Source organism: Manis pentadactyla, chromosome 10 (genome assembly GCF_030020395.1).
Source record: "Manis pentadactyla isolate mManPen7 chromosome 10, mManPen7.hap1, whole genome shotgun sequence".
NCBI lineage: Eukaryota > Metazoa > Chordata > Mammalia > Pholidota > Manidae > Manis > Manis pentadactyla.
In genome coordinates this window covers 99180483-99200683 of record NC_080028.1, presented here as the reverse complement: position 1 = coordinate 99200683, position 20201 = coordinate 99180483, and the positions used below count along the sequence as shown (strand labels likewise).

Sequence of the window (20201 nt, the reverse complement as noted above, 5' to 3'; positions counted from 1 at the left end):
CCAGAGTAATAAGAAAAGGTTAATCTAGCCTTATGCATGATAATGTTAAATAGCAAAAACCTTGATTTTCCAAGCATAAACATCCCTTCAGGACAATCATTAACAAACGACCAAATAAAACCAGTTTACTTGCTCCAGTTGTCTTCTTTGGCATAAAATCTCTTAAATGAAAAAAATTAAGGAAAGCATACAACTCAGTCAGCAATAACCATTTAGCATTATAATTTGTGGGAAGCAGACCAAAATCATCCATTCATCTTCATTTGTATATCCAACCAACAAATTTTTATCCTAAAACCACCAGGTATGAAACTAAATTACACCTGCTACAGAGACAACCTTTCTGGAAACCAAACATGGTTGTGTAGGACCTAGGACTCATCCGGTCCATGTTCTTCACTTTCAGAAAAGCTTTTAAGTATTACTGCTACAAATCTTCGGACTACTTCAATGAAAAGTTAACATTTCTCTCAACATCATTTGGATGCGCAAAAAAAGTTTAAAAAAAAACACACAGCAAGTACATGAACGAGGGCTGGATGGTATTTCTCTCGGTATTTCTACCAAATGCTAAAATTCATTATCCTGTTTCATTTTTTAAAAGAATATACCACTACTTAAACATTGTGGCACTCCACATACATTGAGGCAATAGTATCAACACAGGTGAAAAGGAAGTTACTCTTCTTCATAAACAATGTAATCCACGTTCTTGTAGCATTTTCATCTTAGTAACACATAGACTTTAAGACGGCAACCTTGATTTTAATTAAAGTCAACAAAACGACTAGCCTTAAACTTTCACAAACCAAACACTGTAGACTTGATTCAATGACACAGAAAAGTGAAACCGACCTTAAAGAAAAACAAATTAAGTGAAAACGATTATTCATATACCCATGTACTATGAATAACAGAGTCAAGGGAATAGAATTATGCTTAATATTCACAACTCTTAAAAAAGGTTTGAGACTCTACAAAAATGTATGAGAACCTCTAATACCGTTACTACCCTGAAAAAAAAGGCGTTAAGTAAATAGTTTTTCAACCAGTTTTACTGTTGTCTGAGTGTATTTACTTTAAATAACCAACATGTTTTTCCCGTAAACAAGTAAGCCCTAAGGCCTCCCTGAATATAAAGGAGCTATTCAGCAAAAGTAATCTCAACTGCGTTCAATACAGCGAGGTGAAAGTCCTAGATTGTAAAACTTCCGTACCGTCAAATCTTCATTTCAAATATCTGAAACTGATCTCCCTCTCCCCCAACCCTTCCAGGTAAGTTGGCTCTTCCTGCCCCAAAGATAAAGAACAGGACCGCGACACACGCGCTTTTGGGTCGCACCGCAGGCCCGGCGGCCCCTCCTCTGCCCCGAGGGCTCCTGCTCTGCCGCGGCCGCCGGTATGGGGAGCTGGACTCTCGGCGGCGGATCCAGGTGGACAGCCTGAGAGCGGAACGCGAGCCGCGGAGCTGCGCCCGCGTGGGAAAGTTTGTTTATTTTTGAGGGGTAGAGTGGGGGCAGGGAGGCAAGCACGGGGTTCCGAGGGGCGCTGGCGGGTAGGAGGTGGCAGCCTCGCAGGGAACGGCGGGCGCGCCGGGGACGCCCGGCTCCGCGGCCGGCACACGCCCACCCGAGTAGACCCGTGCCAGCCAGGCCGCCCCGTGGCCGCCCGCCCGGCCCACGGGCCGAGGGGGTGAGCTGGGCCGAGTGGGGGTGGAGGGCAGTGTCCATGGCAACCAGGGGGGTCCGGCCTCCCCGCGCAGCCCAGCTTTCCGCGCGCCCGGCCGCCGCCCCCTCCCCAGCGGCCTGGCCCGGCTGGTGCTGGCGGTGCTGGCACCGGCGCGGCGGGGTCCCCGGTGGCCCGCGACTGCGAAGGGGGCGGAGGGCGAGGGGCCGCGCCAGACTACGGCGGGCCGCGCCGGCTAAGGGGCGACCGGGGCAGCTGCAGCCGAGGCGCGCGGGGTGCTGCGCGAGTCCCACGCCGGGCAGCAGCGGGCGGGAAGGAGGCGGGAGCTTACCTGACCCGGGTCGGAGCTCGCTCCATCCCCCTCGGCCGCCGCCGCCGCCGCCGCACACAGCCCAGCCGCCCGGCGGGGGACAATGACGTGCCTCCATCCGGGCACCGCCGCCGCCGCCTCCGGGTCAGCACCGCGCCCGCAGCGCCCCGCCGGGCCGCCAGGGGGCGCGCCAGGCCCGCGCCCGCTCGCGCCGCCGCCCAGGGGCCTTCGCACTAGTGGGGCGGCGCGCAGCTAACGGGCCGAACGAGCGCGGGAGGGGCCGTTGCCAAAGCGCCGCCGGCGTAGGCTGGGCGCGCGTCACTGGAGCGCCGGGGCGCCGTGAACGGGGAGCGCTGATTGGCAGAGCCGAGCCGCCGGCGCGGACCAGAGAGTCCTTCCCCAACGCGGGCGGCGGAGGCCCGAGGCCACCCCTTCGCGTCCCGCGCTGCACGCGCGAGACTCCTGGGCCCTACGTCGGACCCGGCTCGGGGAATGGCGCTGCGTCGCTCGACCTCGGCCTAGAGACCCGGCGATTAAGGACGCCGAGCCAGCGGCCCGCCATCAGACTTCACCGCCTGTGTTACCGAAAGCGGAGAAATTTAAACCCTGCTCCGGGAAAGGGCAGACGCCTGCCCATCCAGTCGCGATTTCATCTCAGATCCGAGCATTTCCCAATCCTTGCGGGCAACTAGACCAGCTCTTGCTCCCGAGTGCGGATCCATACTTCCAACCACTGGCCGCCTGCCTACATTGCGAGGTCCGACAGAATAATTCATTCATCGTTGCATCTCCCAACCACCGCCCTGCACCTCCCTGCTGAGTTCTCTGATTTAAGGTCAAGGAACTCTCCTACACTAACTTGAGCCTTCCCCTTGTCTCTTTCCCACCTCACTATGGCTAACCCTTACACCAGGTCACACCCACCCGATCCATCCAGGGGCTGTGATCCTGACCCTCCCCGAGGCAACTTTTCTCTCTTCTCTCCCATTCCTGCAAGTCTCCTTTCTTCTACTCCCCTTCTAGTCGCTTCACTCCCTTTCAACCTGCACCCCACTCCTACATCTGCTTATAGAAATCCTGCCCTGCTCTCCTGCTATGAAGCCCTTAACTACCCCATCTGAATAGTACTTCCCCTGTAGATGACACATATCATTTATGGTAATACTTACTTCACTATTGTTATTGAAATAAATCACTGATTAAAAGCAATATCAGTTGTGTGTTTGGAGCAGAACACTGCAGTACTTTGAGGAAACAAAAGGGGTAAAGGTAAATGCCGAACCTCAAAATGATCAATGCCCCTTTCAGGATTAACACCACAGTTTACTGCCTGATGAAGACTGGTTATGGAATTTCACCTCTGTAGCAACACTATTAAGAGTTGTACAAGATCATAACAGCCATAGGGATGAACTCAGTATATTTCCTTGCCTTTTCCAAATGACTTTCAGGTGATTAAATACAGAATGAGAAAGAATTAAAGAGCCAAATCCTTAATATTCACCCAAGCTTTGTGGCATTTCAAAATGCTTGTCTTGGAAGTCACATTAGAATTTCGGTTTCTAATTTCACTATCCATTTTGCATTGTATTGACAAGCTGCCCCTGCAGTCAGCTTCTTAATACAGTACCTAAGCAACTTGGGTGGAAAAGAAGATATGTTTAAAAACCATCCCTTATCATTCTCTACCTAGAACAGGCTCTTGGGGTGGCGAGGGGACAGGGATTGCACAACCCCTTCCACCTTCCTCCCTGTCTTAAACGCAAACAGAGAGCCTTTTCCTCTAAAGAATGACAGTGCCACTTACTATATAGGAAACTGACAACATAAATGGAAAAATTACAAAGGATACTAGAAGTCCCTGCCTTCAAACAGCTGGGTCTTTGGCTGACATAGTAAGCAAACTTGCCCCAGAAACTCATTTTCCTCCAGATCAGAGCTTAATCCAGTGATGTTTGGAGATTTTAATTGGCCTGTGTTCCTACAAGTTGTGTGATCTACAGAGATTACTTAGCCAGTTGCCTTTACCAAAGCTGTCTATGCTGGAGGTATGGTGACTCCAAGTACCACCTCCCCATCCAGGTGATAATACAAAGAGCAAAAGGTGTCAAAGAGGGATAAAATAGATTTTCCAAGGACCTCCAGACACTTCAGCAGCCTGTAATGAGCACAGTTAATTCCCTACCCAGATGCTCTTTCCCCACCCAGCCGCTGTGAGTGTTTGCTGCTAATAACTCAGCTGTCTCTTATGACAGCTGTTCCTGGCTGAAGGGGTGCTGCTTCATGGGACGGTTCACCACACCTGCCTCCCTTAGAGCCTACACTAATGCCCCAAAGACACTGGTCCAGAAAGGCCCTGCCTCAAGCCATGACCAGTCTTGTGGTGCAGTTAACACTCCAGGATTCCAGAGGGATCAGAAGGACGTTCATCCCCCACTGAGACCACATCCTTGCTTAGCTCCTCTCCCTGCTCTCCCCTTCACTCTCTTCCCAGAGCATTCCCTCAGTATAGCACATGCACCTCAGTCCTGTCTCAAGCCCTGCTTCCTAGGTAGCCTGACTTAAGACAGTGGGTACCAGGAATGACCCAAAGAAGCAGAAATCCATACCTGTCCAATTCATCAACAAGAATGCATGCTATCCTAAGCAATGACAAACATGCTCCTGGAAGTTTGCCCCCACCAAGATATTTCTGTCAGAAAGGAGACAAACTTATCTTCATCTTCATATATCAATTTAAAAAAGAGAAAATACATGAGACCCACTAAGAGTTTTCAGGAAGGTGGATGATTAAAAGATGAATATAAAAAGTCAGATGCATGTGGATTTACTTAATGCTACTGAACTATACATTTTTAAATGGTTAAAATTACAAATTTGATATGTATTTTACCACAATGAAAAAGTGAATTGAAATTTATATACTAGCAATATCTGATAAGAAAAATAATCTAAAGCACGAGCGGTAAAGCAAAATACTAAGGAATAAAAGATAAACTTGAAAAATGTGCAAGACCTAAAAATCATGTCAAGAGACTTAAAGAAAGACTTTCTTTTTTTTAAATTAAGGTATCATTGATACACAATCTTATGAAGGTTTCACATGAGCAACGTTGTGCTTTCAACATTCCCCCTAATTATCAAGTCCCCACCCCCACCCCATTGCAATCACTGAAGAAAGACTTTCTGAATGAAGGGTTATGCTTCAGTTTGTAAAATTTTAAGTATAATGTAACTGATCCCAAAGAGAGTCTTTCCAGAACCTAGTAAAAAACCTATAGTATGAAGATTAAAATAAATTTATAAATGCAACGCAGTTAATCCTAAAAGGATTCCTATGGCACTTCCTAAAATGTTTCAATATTCATCTGTGCAATGAGGCCATTTGTTAATACACTCAACACTTAACTGTATCAGCTCCTTCTCTTGAAACAAGTTGTATTTACATACATTCAGCAAATATCCACCTAGCATCTACTCTGGAAGTCAGGAGAAAGAAATTGTATTCATTGCAGACCACCCCTGCCTCAGTGAGCTTTTAGGACATTTATATAAAGCAGTCTATCAATTAGTAATTATATTCTGGGAGAGAATAATGGGGAAAGAACATTATGGTCAGGGAGAGATGGCAGGTAAGGAGGAATGGGAAGTATGGAGTGGGCTTCCCTGCAGAAGGCACACTTAGATTGAGCCTCGTGGATTGAGTGGCAATGAGCAATGGAAAATGAGTACTGGACAACTTCAAGTTATTATCTAGCATCCTTTCATTTCAGCTGAAAGCACTCCCTTTAGCATTGCTTGAAGAGAAGGGCTACTAGAAACAAATTCCTCCAGCTTTTGTTTACCTGGGAATGTCTTAATATCTCCTTCATTCTTGAAGGATACTTTTGCCAGATATAGAATTTTTGGTTGACAGGTTTCCTCTTTAGCACTTTAAAGATGTCATCCCACTGTCTGCTGGCCTCCACGGTTTCTCATGAGAAGCTGAAAAGTTGCTTCTCTCACTGTTTTCAAGGTTCTTTTGGTGACTTTTTGGCTATCTCGTGTCTTCTACTTCATTGAGTTCATTGAGTTTCTTGAATATGTAGATCTATGTATTTTATCAGATTTTAAAATTTAAAAAAAATTTTCAATCATTATTCCTTCAGATATTCTTCCTGCCCCTTTCTCTCTCTTCTCTCCTTCTGTTATTACCATTAGATGTGTTAGGCCACTTGATGTGTCCCACAGGTCTCTTAAGTTCTGTTCATTTTTCTTCATCACTTTATCTTTCTACTTCTGAGTGGAATATTTTATCAGACCTGTCTTGAGGTTTGCGAATTCTTCTGTTTGCTCAAATCTGTTTGTTCAAAAACTCGTCTAGCAAATTTTTCATTTGTGCATATGTACATTTTCCATATGTACATTGTGGGTAAAATGAGAGTTCCTGTGGCCAGAATTCTCTCCTGGCCCTGGTTGACTAGCTCACTGCACACCTGTGGGCAATACATGGCTGTTGACTCTATATAAAGAGTTCCGCCCAGTGCTCTGGGCACGACACGGAGGCACGGCTGCAAGGCTGCAGGAGAGCAGAGCAAAGGCTGGACCGAGGACAGAGGCTCAGAGGATGGCTGTGCAGGACCATTGTTCAAGAGAGGCCCAAAGGATGGCTGTGCAGACAGAGGGGCCCAGAGGCAGAGACCAGCTTGCTGCATGCAGACTCGCTCTGAGTGAAAAGGATTTCAGTGACTGACCTGCCACCTGGAAATAAGTTGGGTATAACCCTTTCACCCCAAAGAACATTTTGCTGTCATTTTCTTTGGTTACATTGAATCCACAGCGAACTTACCCAGGGCTGAAACCCATTGGCAAACATACATAGAATGTCACTGTACTTTTCCAATCTAAAATCTTTGCTTCCTTTTTAACTTCTCTCTCTTCATAGGTATTCCCTATTTATTGAGATATCATCCTGGTTTCCTTCAGTTCTTTGTCTATGGTTTTCTTTAGCTCTTGGGGCCTATTTAAGACAGTTCACTTAAAGTCTTCATCTAGTAAGGCTAATGTCTATGTTTGTCTGTGTTTTCTCATTTATGATATTGTGATTTATACGAAATATATTTTTAGGCTTCATCCCCATTCCTGGCACTGGGATCCTAAAACTCTTGTGAATTCCTGAGGAATAAGAGCACTAGGAGCAGTTTTCTTCTAATGAGGTAACTCTGGGGTGGGCTTCTGGAAGGCTCCTGGATGGGGGATGTTCACCAGAAAAAACAATCCATGATTAGAAGCTTGGAAATGGAGTTAATAATTGATCATGCTTGTAAGAGGAAGCCTTCACAAAACCCCAATATTATGGGGTTCAAACAGTTTACAGGTTGATGAACCAATACATACCAGGAGGGTGATGCATCCCAAGTCCATGGAGACAGAAGCTCCTGTGCTTGAGATCCTCCCAGACCTCACTCTGTATATTTCTTCACCTGACTGTTCATCTGTATCCTTTATCACATCCTTTAATAAACTGGTAAATGTGTCTCCCTGAATTCTCTGAGCCACTAGAGCAAGTAATCTAATCCAAGGCAGGGGTCATGGGAGCCTCCAATTTGTAGTCAAGTCTGAGTGAAGCTGTGGGTAACCTAGGGACCCACAATTTACAATTGTCAGAATTGAGTTAACTTGTAGGATACTCAGCTTGTGTTGCAGAATTGTATGGTGTGGGGGAAAAAAACCCACACATTTGGTGTCAGGAGGGTTGTGAGTGTGGTAGTAGAAGTTAAAGGAAAGGAGAAACAGGAGTAGTGTGGGTTTGCGCCTATTCCCTGTTGATTTCTTTTTGTCTTGGGAATGGGCCATATTTTCTTGTGTCTTTGCATGCTTCATCATTTTTCATTAAAAAGTAGATGTTTTGAATATTATGATTTTTAAAAAGAGGAAGAAAAAAGAAAGACTCCCTAGTTCTCTGCATATTGACTCTAGTGGGGCACTCCATCAACACTTTGCCAGGCTGTTTACAACTTTGCCTCAGACTTTACTTCCTGCTTATGTGGAGTCTACAGACCAGCCAGTGGTGACAGCTTATATATAGTCTTCCCAGTCTTTTCTGAGCATGCATCCTTCCCTGGCCATGCACATGGCTTGCTTGGTTCCCCAGGGTATGTGTGAGTTTTTCAAAGCCCTTTTCTCCTAAGTTTCCTACTCCCCAGCTTTCATCGTGTCTATTGTTTATCTCAACTTCTCTATCCCAGGCAGCAGTGGCTTGTTCATTTGGCTTTCAGTGTTTTCCAGGGATGTCCTTCATGTAACCATGACTATATTTCTATCTCAAGAGAGTTCTGAGTTAGGCAAAACAAAGGCAGGCCCCTGTGGCAGTCCTTTAGGGAACCCATAGGCAAGTCAAAACAAAGCAACAGAATTCCTTCAGATCATTTGAAACCTGATGCCAGGAGTAAGTGCTTTACTCCTGGACTGGATGCCCACACTAAAAAACAATGGCTGCCATCTTCAAGACAATTATGGCTGTGCTGAGAAGGGATGGGGCAAGGCTAAGTTAAAATGCCAGAACCTTCTCCTAGCCTGTTTCAGTGACCTTTCTCATGGTTAAGCATTTGCTTAGTTGCTGTAAACCTTTGACTATCTTCCAGAATTTTGGTCATGTTGACTCTGATGGATTTTGCCAGAATTATCAGTGTTTCTGGGGAGAGAGAGCCCCTAGAGGTCCCAACTTTACCACTTCTGTTGACATGACTCTGAAGAGCTTTTTTTTTTTTTAATACCAATGGCTTGGGTATAATATGTAAGTGGTGTTACACATGGAAAATACGAGAAACATGATTAATGGGGGTGTTCAGAGACTTCAAAGTGCACTAATTGCCAGCTTCTCGGTTATTCTAAAAATCCATTTTTCCACTTTCTTGGGAAAATGGTGCAAACTCTATAAGAAGGTGAGTTTGCATAGTTTTGTCACCTATACAAATGCTGAAATTGGGAGTGATAATTTCAGTCGGGGAGTAGGATGGATAAAACAGTCAGGGACTAGAGCCTTCTCTTAACATAAGAAGATGAGAGTGGAGAAAAGGGCAGTGATGGATAATGGCATCAGGTTTCAAATGAGGGACGGGAAACAGCTGTGAAAATGTGTTTACAAAGAAGTAAAGATTTAGCTGATCATACAAAGAAAGATGTAACATCTGAAATTATAAATAATTTCTATCTATTCAGGAACAAACTGATAATATGTTATCACCATGATGATTAAATATGGTTACATGATTAAATATGGTTACTGTTTTTAATGTAAAAAAGCAAGAATAAAAATAAGAAAGAGAATCAATATAATCAATAGAAACACAATTAGTGTGTAAAAGGTTGACTGATTTTAAAAAGTATTTATGTAAAGTCAATTGATACCCATGTATTAACAATAACAACTTAGAAAATGTTATAAGCAGTGACTCGCAGAATAGGAGCTGAAACAAAATAGCAAATAATAAACTGAAATAACTTGTAAGGCTTAAATGAAGAACACGCATAAACATAACCGAGGGAGACTTGCTAAATAGGGGTTATAATTCAATGCTGAATAGGTATCTTATGTCCTCAAATTAGATTGTAACTCTGGTGAAATTGATTCCAAAGGGATTCTTTCTGGAACATAATAAATTGCTTATAGGGTAAATATATAATACCTTTTAATTAAGTTACAAGTGTAACATAATGAATCCCAAGAGGATTCCTTCTGGAAGTTCATAAAAATGCTGTAAAATGTTCTCTAGGCAATAAACACGTTACGTTATGAGTAAACCTATGGACACTGCCCATCTTCCCCCCAAAACAGTTCACTCTTGCATTCATTCATCAATTTTTCATTGGTTAAGAGAGTGTGCATGATACAAAGAAAAATGATGAGTAAGAGACATATAAACAATACTTACACTAATGAGATTTCCACTATGTTTACATGGGGAGAAGATTTAGAGGGAGGAAGAGGAACTGGCTTCAAAAAAGAAATATCTGCAATAAAGTATGGATATGCTAAGTGCTAGGGGGATGGATACAGGTACATGGGAGTGCAGGGTGGTGAAGCACTAACATACTGTAGGGCAAGAGGTCAGGGGAGTGTTCCAGGTTGAATCATGTCCCCCCAAAAAGACACGTTGGTGTCCTTACTCCCAGTACCTGAGAATGTGACCTTATTTGGGGACACTGTCTTTATAGAGATAATCAAGTTAAAACAAGGTATTTAAAGTGGGCTTTAATACAATGACAAGGGTCTTTAATAAAGGGAATTTGGACACAGACATACCTAGGGAGAAGGCCAAGTGAAGATGAAGGCAGAGGTTGGGGTGATCTTGGAACACCAAAGATGGCCAGCAAATCACCAAAATGTGGGAGAGAAGCCTGGAGCAGATTCCCCCTCCCAACCTCAGAAGGAACTCACCCTGCCCACACCTTGATTTTGGACTTTCAACATTTGGAACTGTCGGACAATTAATTTATGTTTAAGCTGCCCCGTGTGTGCTACCTTTTAGTGCAGCTCTAGCAAACTAATGAAGATTGGATGGTAGTAGGTGATGTATCAAAGCAATAGGTCACATTTAGTCACAAACCTGGGGGATAAGTAACAGGAGGTCAGCTGAAGCACGGCTTGGGTATGGGAGTGTTCTGGACAGAAGGGACCAGATCTGCATTTATTAATCATGTTTTTAAACTTTCTGTATTTTATGTCTTGACATCTTAAAACACTTGCTGGCTAGGAGAGACTACCCTTCCCAGGGTTAACCAATTCTTAGAGATAGCAAAAGGCTCCATCAACCAAGGCAAAGCAACCAATCCCACGTCTACAGACCCAGCCACTTCCTTATCTAACTTGAACACACAAACCAATATTTCCTCAGTCCTAATCATTCCAGGGCCAGGTACCAGGCAACTAGAGACTACTCCTAAAGCCCAAAGCCTGCTGAAATTATTCCAACTAGCCAATCCTAAACTCCTTACTCTGCTGTGCCTCGCCTTTCCTATGAATCTCCAGTGAAAGCTTGGCTCAGGCTTTCCCCTCATTCCTGTCTTCCGCCACCTGACCAAGACCTTGTGCTCCCCTGAGGACTTGCATGGCATGTGGTGCCCCTCTCTTGGTCCTGTGGGTATAAATTTCTCCCTTCCAAGCCTCATTTTTGCTCCCTCCTGGGGCACATCAACTTTACCATATCACAGCAAACATTTACATTCTTAGGACACTGCAAGTTTCAAGGAGTGGGACAGGAGGCAAACAGGAGAGAAGGGAAACATAATGTAAAACTCACCTGGATGAGTGACGAAGATAAAGAATTAGTGACATGTAGAAGTCGTCTTTCTTCTCAGGGAGATTCTGATGGTGAAACACCGATGAGAAACTCCCACCGGAGTCAGAGTATCCGACCTGAGTGACAACGGTCAGTGCTGGCAGGAAATGTCAGCCTCCTAGGAGTCAAGATGAAGGATCATCATGGAGAGTTAGCGGTTTCTATGCCCAGGCACCTCTTCAAAATGATTTAGACCTGTTAATTCATTTACTATGTACAACAAGGCTATCACATAGATACAATGAGTATTTCCATCTTATAGAGTAAAGGTTAAGTACATTGCTCATGATCTCACAATTAGTGCTCATGATCTCACAATTAAGCTGTATGTACACAGACTTACTGTAAGGCTGGAAATGGGTGCCAGGGAACAGGGTGATTTTCTAGGCAGAGAGGACAGCATACACAAAGGTTGAAATAAAAGGCAATGATAGAGGAGAGCTCAGTGTAGAATTACTTTAAAGAGCTATTGGAGAAAATTCACAACTCTCTGAAAAACATCTCAGCTTAGTACAAGAAAGGAGAATTAGAGTAAGTTTTGCTTTCACCAGGGGGGTTTCTCTGATCTCACTGCTGTCAGTCAGGGTCTGTGGTGGAATGAAGTGTCCTAGACTGAGTTGCTTATAGACTAATAAGGTAATAAATAACATCACAGTTAATAAAACATACTAGTAATTCCCACTATTGTGACATCATTATTCACCTGGTACGTCTCCTGTATAATCTGTATGAATTACATGTGAACTCATTATGTTCAACAACACTATGAGGAAGGAAGAATTAGATTGCCATTTTACAGGTTCCAGAAACTAAAAGGGAATGGCTGAAAAACAAAACTATTGAAGACCCACCAGGCAAATAAATGGGGTGGAAGACCCTGGCATGAAAAAGGTGGCAATGGTATTCAGAAAGGGGAACTCGCAGGCAATTATATTGCTTGTAACTACAAATCCATCCTTGCTGAGGGAATCTGAAAATATTTTCCACCTGCGTCCTGTAGCACAGAAGCTCTGAACATAAGTAGTAGTTAAAATGCAGTAATGAAAAAAGTTCTTAAGGTCATATCACTGACTGAAAAGCAAGCTGTAGAAAAATATATACAACATGTAGTAAGAATCCCAAAACTAAAGCCTGAACTATTATGTACTTTCTACAAGCACATGTCTATGTATGTAAATGAATAGAAAAAGGTTTGGACAGAGAGAGAAAAGTACTCAATTCCTGAAAGGGGAAAAAAAGACATGGGATCGAGTACTATAGTCAAACAGAACTTGATTCAAATGAAATGTTTTAATTTTTCCCAGAAAAGTTTATCTATTCCTTGTGTAATACTATTAATGACAAAAATGTTGTTTTGCCAAAGATAAGATTTTGTTTTAGCTTTCACTCAGTTAACATAAACTTACCTTGAGAAGGTGTATGTTGGATTCCAGAAAAGAAATGCACCATTAAGGCATTGGTGAGCATAACAAAGAAAATGTGTTGAGGTCATTCCAAAGATGATAGGCAAAAAATGATTTCAGCAGCATAAAATTTTAGAGGTTGGTTCTAGGTTTCCTGGGCAACAACTGTGATGTATTAGCTCCTTCCTGGGGGAGCTACTGGGAATAGGCAGGTGCAGATAATGTGAAATTCCTTTTCACAAACACATTCTTAAAAGCCAGCAAAAAAGGCAAGTTGCAGAACAGCATGTAAAATAGCATACTATAAGGCAATAAACACCATTTTCTGTATATTTTCTGTGGTGACGTGTGTGTACATATTTTTATATATTTATATATTGTATAAGGGTTATATAAAGAAATATATTTATTGGGGTTTGTGTGTATATAGTTATATGTATATTGGTATATATACACCTTTTCATGTCAGTGCATATGTATATGCGTATATATTCACACATGTAAGTATACACATATTTTATATATTTACATACATGTATATGTATATCTGTAGACCCACATGTCCCCCACATTACTTCTTGGAGCTTGTGTTTTATTGTCTTACGGTTTGGTATTTCACGTATTGATCTGCCACTTGATCATATACCCATAATATATATATGTGTGTAAACGAATATAAAAATCAATGTATCGACAGATACACTTCTTACTTCAGGGGAGGGTTGGAAGACCGAGGTTGGCTCCAATGGTCAACCAGGACTTTAGGCCTTCCGGAGGACAGCCCGGAGAGGCGGCGGGGAACGCAGGTGGGGGTGCATCCAGGAGTGGCGGGGACCCAGCCCCGCAGCCTCCGCCTTCGCAGGCCCGTGAGCGCGAGGCGGAGGGCGCCGCAGCGGGGGCTGTGCCGGCGCCGCCGGCCATCGACTTCCCGGCCGAGGGCTCCATCCCCGGCATGATGGCGAGGGCCCGGGCTGGATGTGTGCGTAGAGGGAACAGCTTGGGAACCGAGAGCAGGGAGAATGTGTGTCCGGCTCACTTCATAACCCGTGGGAGGAAAAAAGCCACAACCGTCAGAAAAATCCTCTCACTTTAAAGCAGGAGACTAAAGGATGTTAAAGGGAGACACTCCCACCAAGCTCAGTTTCTCTGACTTGAAAGATGAGTTCAGCGCTCGGCTGCTAGAATAAAGTCTCTGACGAACCACGAGTTAAGGATCGCAGCTGACCAAAGAACAGAACAGTATTGGTGACAGTGACAGAGCTGGCCATAAACATGTCAACTTACTTCATACTCACGGCAACCCCGTTAGGTCAGGTGATAGAATCTTCCTTACAGATGAACTGGGGCCCCGGGTAAATAATTTAAGATCACAGCTAGCAGGTGCAGAATTCCCTGTAAACAAACTGGATACAGATGTTACTTTTCGAGTCGTTTGTAATACTGAAATGTGCGAGATACTACTTCCCCTTCAGCTGTGGGAATGGCTAACATCGTATATCTGACACTTTTGTAACACTGTATAAAAATTGTTTAAAACAAAAAACAACCCCTTAACATCTCTTGAACATTGTCCTGGGATTTAAGCCCTAAAACTGAAAGAGTTAAGTCCACGGATTGAAATGGGACTGACCACTCTAATGGCAGTAATCATTTGAAATTGCCGTTTAAAAGTATGTCAGTTGATCTAAGTAATCTAAGAATCAGTTTTGGTTTAAGGATCCCTGAGTTATTTGGGAAAATACAGAGGAAAGCAGGAGATGTGCTCACCTGGGAAGTCTCGTTTCCTCTGGGTCTTTCTGTTGCCTGTTGGCAAAGATATACTGAGTGAAGGTTCTCGTCATGATGACATCACAACTGTTACCTGGTAACCAGCCAACAGACTCCTCATGAGGCTTAGGTCATTCCCCACCCTGACTAGATGCTTGAATACTGGTTTAGCATAAGTATGAATTACTGTTGTGTCCCAAGTAATCTCTACACATTTATTTTCTCCCACAGTTTCTGAGGGTCAGGAATCAGGATAATAGCTTGGTGGTTCTGGCTTAATCTTGAGGTTGCTGTCAAGCAGTTGTACTGGGCTGCAGCCATCTCAATGTTTAAACAGCACACCAAGTACATTATTAGTTTCTTTGTATAATACACTTAAATATCTGATTATTGATCCATCCGACTGAGACTGTCTCTTACTTACCCACTATATAAATGAGAAATTTCCACCTCTCCATCTCATTACCTCCAATCACATAGAAATAGAATTAATTTTATATGGTGAGGTTTATAGCACTTCTGTTGGATAACCATAACTAAGTATTTATGTTCATGATGATCCTCTGACATTCTTGTTTCCCCTTTAATTGAGAGAGCTGCCTTTAAAGTCCATGTGGATATGGATGGAAAGACCTCACATTAGGGGGTTTGGTGATTGCGCTGGCAGAGGAGACATGGGGTAGGCAGTTTGTACGTACACATAAGTACACACACACACAAATATGGGCACACAGATGTACCCAGACACATGCTTACACTGCCCAAAATAGAAAACCCTATTCTGGGATGCCAACTCCCACTTTGAGAGCCCCTCCCCCTTCTTCATGGCAAGAGAGCTTGGCTTTGCTTCACCATGAGGGAAAAGCTATACTGTTATGTAATATAGGTGGAGAAGGTGGGTGAGGGCCATCTATGCCACCAATATTCAACAACTGTTAAGTTACCAAGATTTCTGTCCTACTTCTGTGATTCTCTGTCCCTGCTCCAGAGGCTGTGACCTCAAGAACAATTTCTACCTCTGCTCTGGCCCTCTTTCATGAATGGTTATGTTTTCTGTTCACTCATCAGTGTGATCCCATAGACTGCCTTGAGGCTGGCAAGAAAGACTGGAACAGCTCCTGAAAGGCCATGCAGAGGAGTCTGAATTTTGTTCTAAGTACAGGGGAAAGGCTGATCCATCACAAGGCCTAGCTGGTCCTCCTGCCACTCCTGCCTTCTTTCTTCTCTCTCCGCCTCTTTATTTGAAACACACTTAGCCCATTCCTACCCCAGGGCCTTTGCACTTTCTGGGACCTCTCCAAGGTCTTAGCATGGATGATGCCTTCTCATAATTCAGGTAACAGCTCAAAAAGGCCTCTTTGGACAGGTTTTCTCTGATCATGAAATCTGATCTGCCTTCTTACCACCTCCTTTACTCCACTCTGTATCTCAGTATCTTGCTGTGACAGTTAATCTTAATGTGTCAATTTAGAGTGGTGATAGAATGGTGGAATGGCCTTTTGAAGACAATGCCTAGATATTTGGTCAAACATTACTCTGGATGTTTCTGTGAGGGTACTTTTGGATGGGGTTTACATTTTAATCAGTAGACTCTGAATACAGATTGCCTTTCATAATCTAAGTGGGCCTCATCCAAATGGTTGAAGCCCTGAATAGGACAAAAAGATTGACTTCTAAGTAAAAAGAAATTCTGCCAGCAGACAATCTTTGGATTTTAACTACAGCTCTTCTCCGGGTCTCCAACCTGCTGGCCAGCCCTCCAGATTTCTGACTTGCCAGCCCCCATAATCTCATGAGCTAATTCCTTAAAATAAATGTGTTTCTATATATACACAACTTATTGGTCCTTCTTCTCAAGAACACTAACTAATACAGAATTTGGTACCAGGAGCTGTTCTAGAGAAACAGAAAGTCGAGGGTGAGTTTTCTGAATTTGTTCTGGGTTTCAGCCACCTGGTGACAGGTTGATTATGTTAGACTACTTCCATCTCAGCAGGGGCAGTGTTTTATTCTTACTAGAATAGATACTCTGGGTACAGATTTGCCTGCCCTGCACCCAGTTATTCTGCCACACTACTATCTGAGGACTTACAGAATGCTTTATCCACTGTCATGGCATTCCACACAGCATTGCTCTGCTCAAGGAACTCACTTTCCAGCAAATGAAGTACAGCAATGGACACTTGCTCATGGAATTCTCTTGTCTTACCATGTTCAGGAAGCAGCTGGCATGATAGAATGGTGGAATGGCCTTTTGAAGACTTGGGTACAGTGCCAGTTAGGTGGCAATACCTTGCAGGACAGGGGCAAGGTTCTCCAGGGAGCTGTTTATGCTCTGAATCAGCATCTAACATACATAGTGCTGCAGGTCCAGGAGTCAAGGAGTGGAAATGGGAGTGACACTTCTCAATATTACCCCTAGTGATCCACTTGCTTTTTGCTTCCTGCCCTGTGACCCTATGCTCTATTGGCATAGAGATCTTAGTTCCACAGGGAGGAATTGTTCCCCCAGGAGACATGGCAATGATAGCAGTGAACTGGAAACCAAGACTGCCACTGTCCACTTTGGGCTCCTCACTCCTTTGAATCAACAGGCAAAGAATGGAATTACTCTGCCTGCTGGGGTGATTCGTCCTGACTACCAAGGAGAAATTGGACTGGTGTTCCACAGTGGAGGTAAGGAAAAGTTTGTCTGGAACACAGGAGATTCCTTAGGGCATCTCTCAGTATCATCATGCAAACTCAATGGAAAACTACAATCTAGGTAGCACTGCTAAGGCCCTGACTCTTCAGGAATGAAAGTTTGGTCACCCGCCAGGCAAAGAACCATGGCAAAGTTGAGGTGCTTGTTGAGAGCAAGAAGGAATATGGAATGGGTAGGAGAAGATGGTGGTGAGTTATAAATGGCAGCTACAACCTTGTGACCAGTTACAGTAACAAAGCTGTAAGCGTCAAGTGTTTCTTCCTTATTTTGTTATGAATGTTTGTATGTATGTGTGTGCATGTCATCTATCAAATATCTTCATTTTCTTCCTATTACCTTAGAACATAAGCTATATGACTATCGTAGAATTTTAAGTATTGTTACCTTTACTTCATGGTATTTAAGCTACGAAATATCAAAGGGAAGAATGAACATCACCCAGGGCCTCTTCACCCTGTCCTGGAAAGGGATTAATGTGCTTTTTGGGTTATTGTATGATAGTTGCATCTTGTCAGGCAGAAGTATGACCTTCTCATTGCCTTTGTTGGGAGATTGAGTATGGTTTAATGAGATCTATACACGTACTAAGTTGCCAAGGAATGGATCTGAGGTGGTTAATTCTGTGTGTCAACTTGGCTGGGCCATGGTGCCCAGGTATTTTATTAAGTATTATTCTGGGTGTTTCTATGGAGGTGTTTTGGATGAGGCTAACATTTACCTCAGTGGACTTTGAGTAAAGCAGAAGGCCTTCGATCATTTGAGTGGGCCTCGTACAACCAGTCAAAGGCCTGAATAGAACAAAAAGACTGACTTCCTCTGAGTAAGAAGGAATTCTACCAGCAGACGGCCTTTTTTGGCCTTGAACTATACATCACTTCTCCCCTGGGTCTCCAACCCTGCGGGCCCATCCTGCAGATTTTAGACTTGCCAACCTCCACACTCATGTGAACCATTCCTTTAAATAAATAGTTTCATATACACATCCTTTTGACTCTGTTTCTCTGGAGAACCCCTAATACTCGCTTTCTTGAAAAAGAATAAAAAAACATGAAATTCTTCAAACATATACCCATATACAAAGAATAATGTAAACACTGATGTTTCTACCCAGATTTAACAACTGCTGACATTAAACTGTATTTGCCTGAGAACTGTTTTTCTTAAAGAAATAACATTTACAGATATAGTTATATTCCTATTATTAATCTTTTCTGATTTCACTCTCCTCCCTCCCTTTCAAGAAGTAATCACTTTCAAAGTCAGATAGTATCCCCATCCATATTTTAATATTTTTACTATAAATGTATGCATCCAAAAATAATGTACTTTATTTGTATATTTAAAAATTATACTTACATGACATCATACTGTACTTTATGGGGCTGAATTTAGAGCCAAACTGCCTGGATTTAATTTAGGGCAAAACTGCCTAGGGGTGCATGTTTGTGTGTGTGCATGTGTGCGTGTGTATGCATTCATTAAAAAATTGTTTTCCTCTATGTACTGCATGAAGTGTACTAAAGACTAAGTGCCTTGAAGCTAGTTGATTCATTCTAACAGTTATATAATACTTGTTTGTATATATATTTATTTCCCTACAGATGAATATTGTATTTGTTATTGTAGTGTTGCAATAAGTACCCTTATACATATATCCTTGGGCACATAAAGGGGAGTCCAAAAGGAATCACTTTCTGGAGTGATCAAAGTGTTCTAAAATTAGATAGTGGTGATGGTTGCACAGCTCTAAATATACTAAAAATCAGTCTACTGTACATTTTAAAAGTTAATTTATAGTATAAAAATTACCTCAATAAAGCTGTTGTTAAAATACAAATAACAATAAAAGGTGACGTGAAAAAAGTATCCCGGCTGTACCAAATATGGCAGAGGTTGTCTGACCTTTAGCAATGTATTTGAAAAGCTCTGTTTGTCTCTTCTCATCTCTAAAATGGGGTAATTATAGCATCTGGCTTGTAAATTTGTTATGAGGATGGAATGAATTCATATTTGTGAAAGGGCTTAGAACAGGGTGAAAGTGGGGCTGACAGTGCTTGGTAAATGTTAACTATAATTATTATAAAACCTTCTGCAACCTGTGCTTTTCACTGCATTGTTCTCAATGTCCGTGATAAGACATATGGATATATACACACATATATATACACACATATCCTCGGGAACATGTGGGGTCTTCAAAATGAACCTAGAAGGGAATTAATTCCTGGGTCTTGCACATGCATCATTAGACTTTACTCAGTATCACTAAAGCTCTTTAGCACTGTATGATATTTCCTCTTTCTCCACATCCTCACCAATACTTGGTGCAAAAACTTGAATTTTACAAATGAGACAGGGACTGTGGTTGTAGTGAGAGTAGGGTGAGGGCCTCTGGAAAAAGGCACCTACCAAAACTCCGTATTAAATAATTAAGCAAAGTCAGAGTCACATTAATTCTATAAAGTATAATATCAAACTAGGAATATGAGTATTCTTCAGTGAGACTAGTTAAAACTAAAAAGCCAGGAGTAACTTGGCCTGGAATGTTTGAATATCCCCAGACAAGAAAATACCTCAGCATAGCTCAGGTCTTCATTGTGTCAATTAAATGAGGCTATTGTAAAATTTACTTTAGCCTGCTAAAAGACCAGCTTCTTTAACTTTACCCAGATGCTGCTTTTCTTCCTCCAGCCCCTAATCAAGTAATATATAACCGGGGCAATTAATATAGCAAGCGGGCCCAGTCACAAGCAACATAGTAAAAACAAGAAAGATTCCATCTTAAAGATAAGATTGCAATTTAAAACCCAAAAAGAATAAATAGGTTTCTTAATAGACAATAACCCAGCCCACCTTGGGAGCAGTACAGGCAGCCTTGATTGATATGCTCCCAAACCAAGAAGCTGCTATTCTGGGAATGAATCAGAGCAGTCAATTTCCTGTTAACCAGCTCCCCAGCGCGCCTGCGCGGGATCACACCACCCACCGGAAGGGGCTGGGGCGGAGTCTGC

The 20201-nt window shown here is 43.0% G+C and overlaps 1 protein-coding gene across 2 annotated transcripts in view; it reads right to left on the bottom strand.

Moving 5' to 3' along the window:
- USP42 (ubiquitin specific peptidase 42) overlaps positions 1-2158 on the bottom strand; it is a 33903-nt gene extending 31745 nt beyond the window's left edge. Inside the window, exon 1 of one of the 2 annotated variants that reach the window (XM_036897116.2) lies at positions 2018-2158. The gene's annotated coding sequence lies outside the window, so the exon portion shown is untranslated. Of the gene's footprint in view, positions 1-1342; positions 1472-2017 lie in introns of those variants that run through there. The other variant, XM_036897118.2, reaches the window with a different exon arrangement.
- Between the last annotated feature and the right edge of the window lie 18043 nt (positions 2159-20201).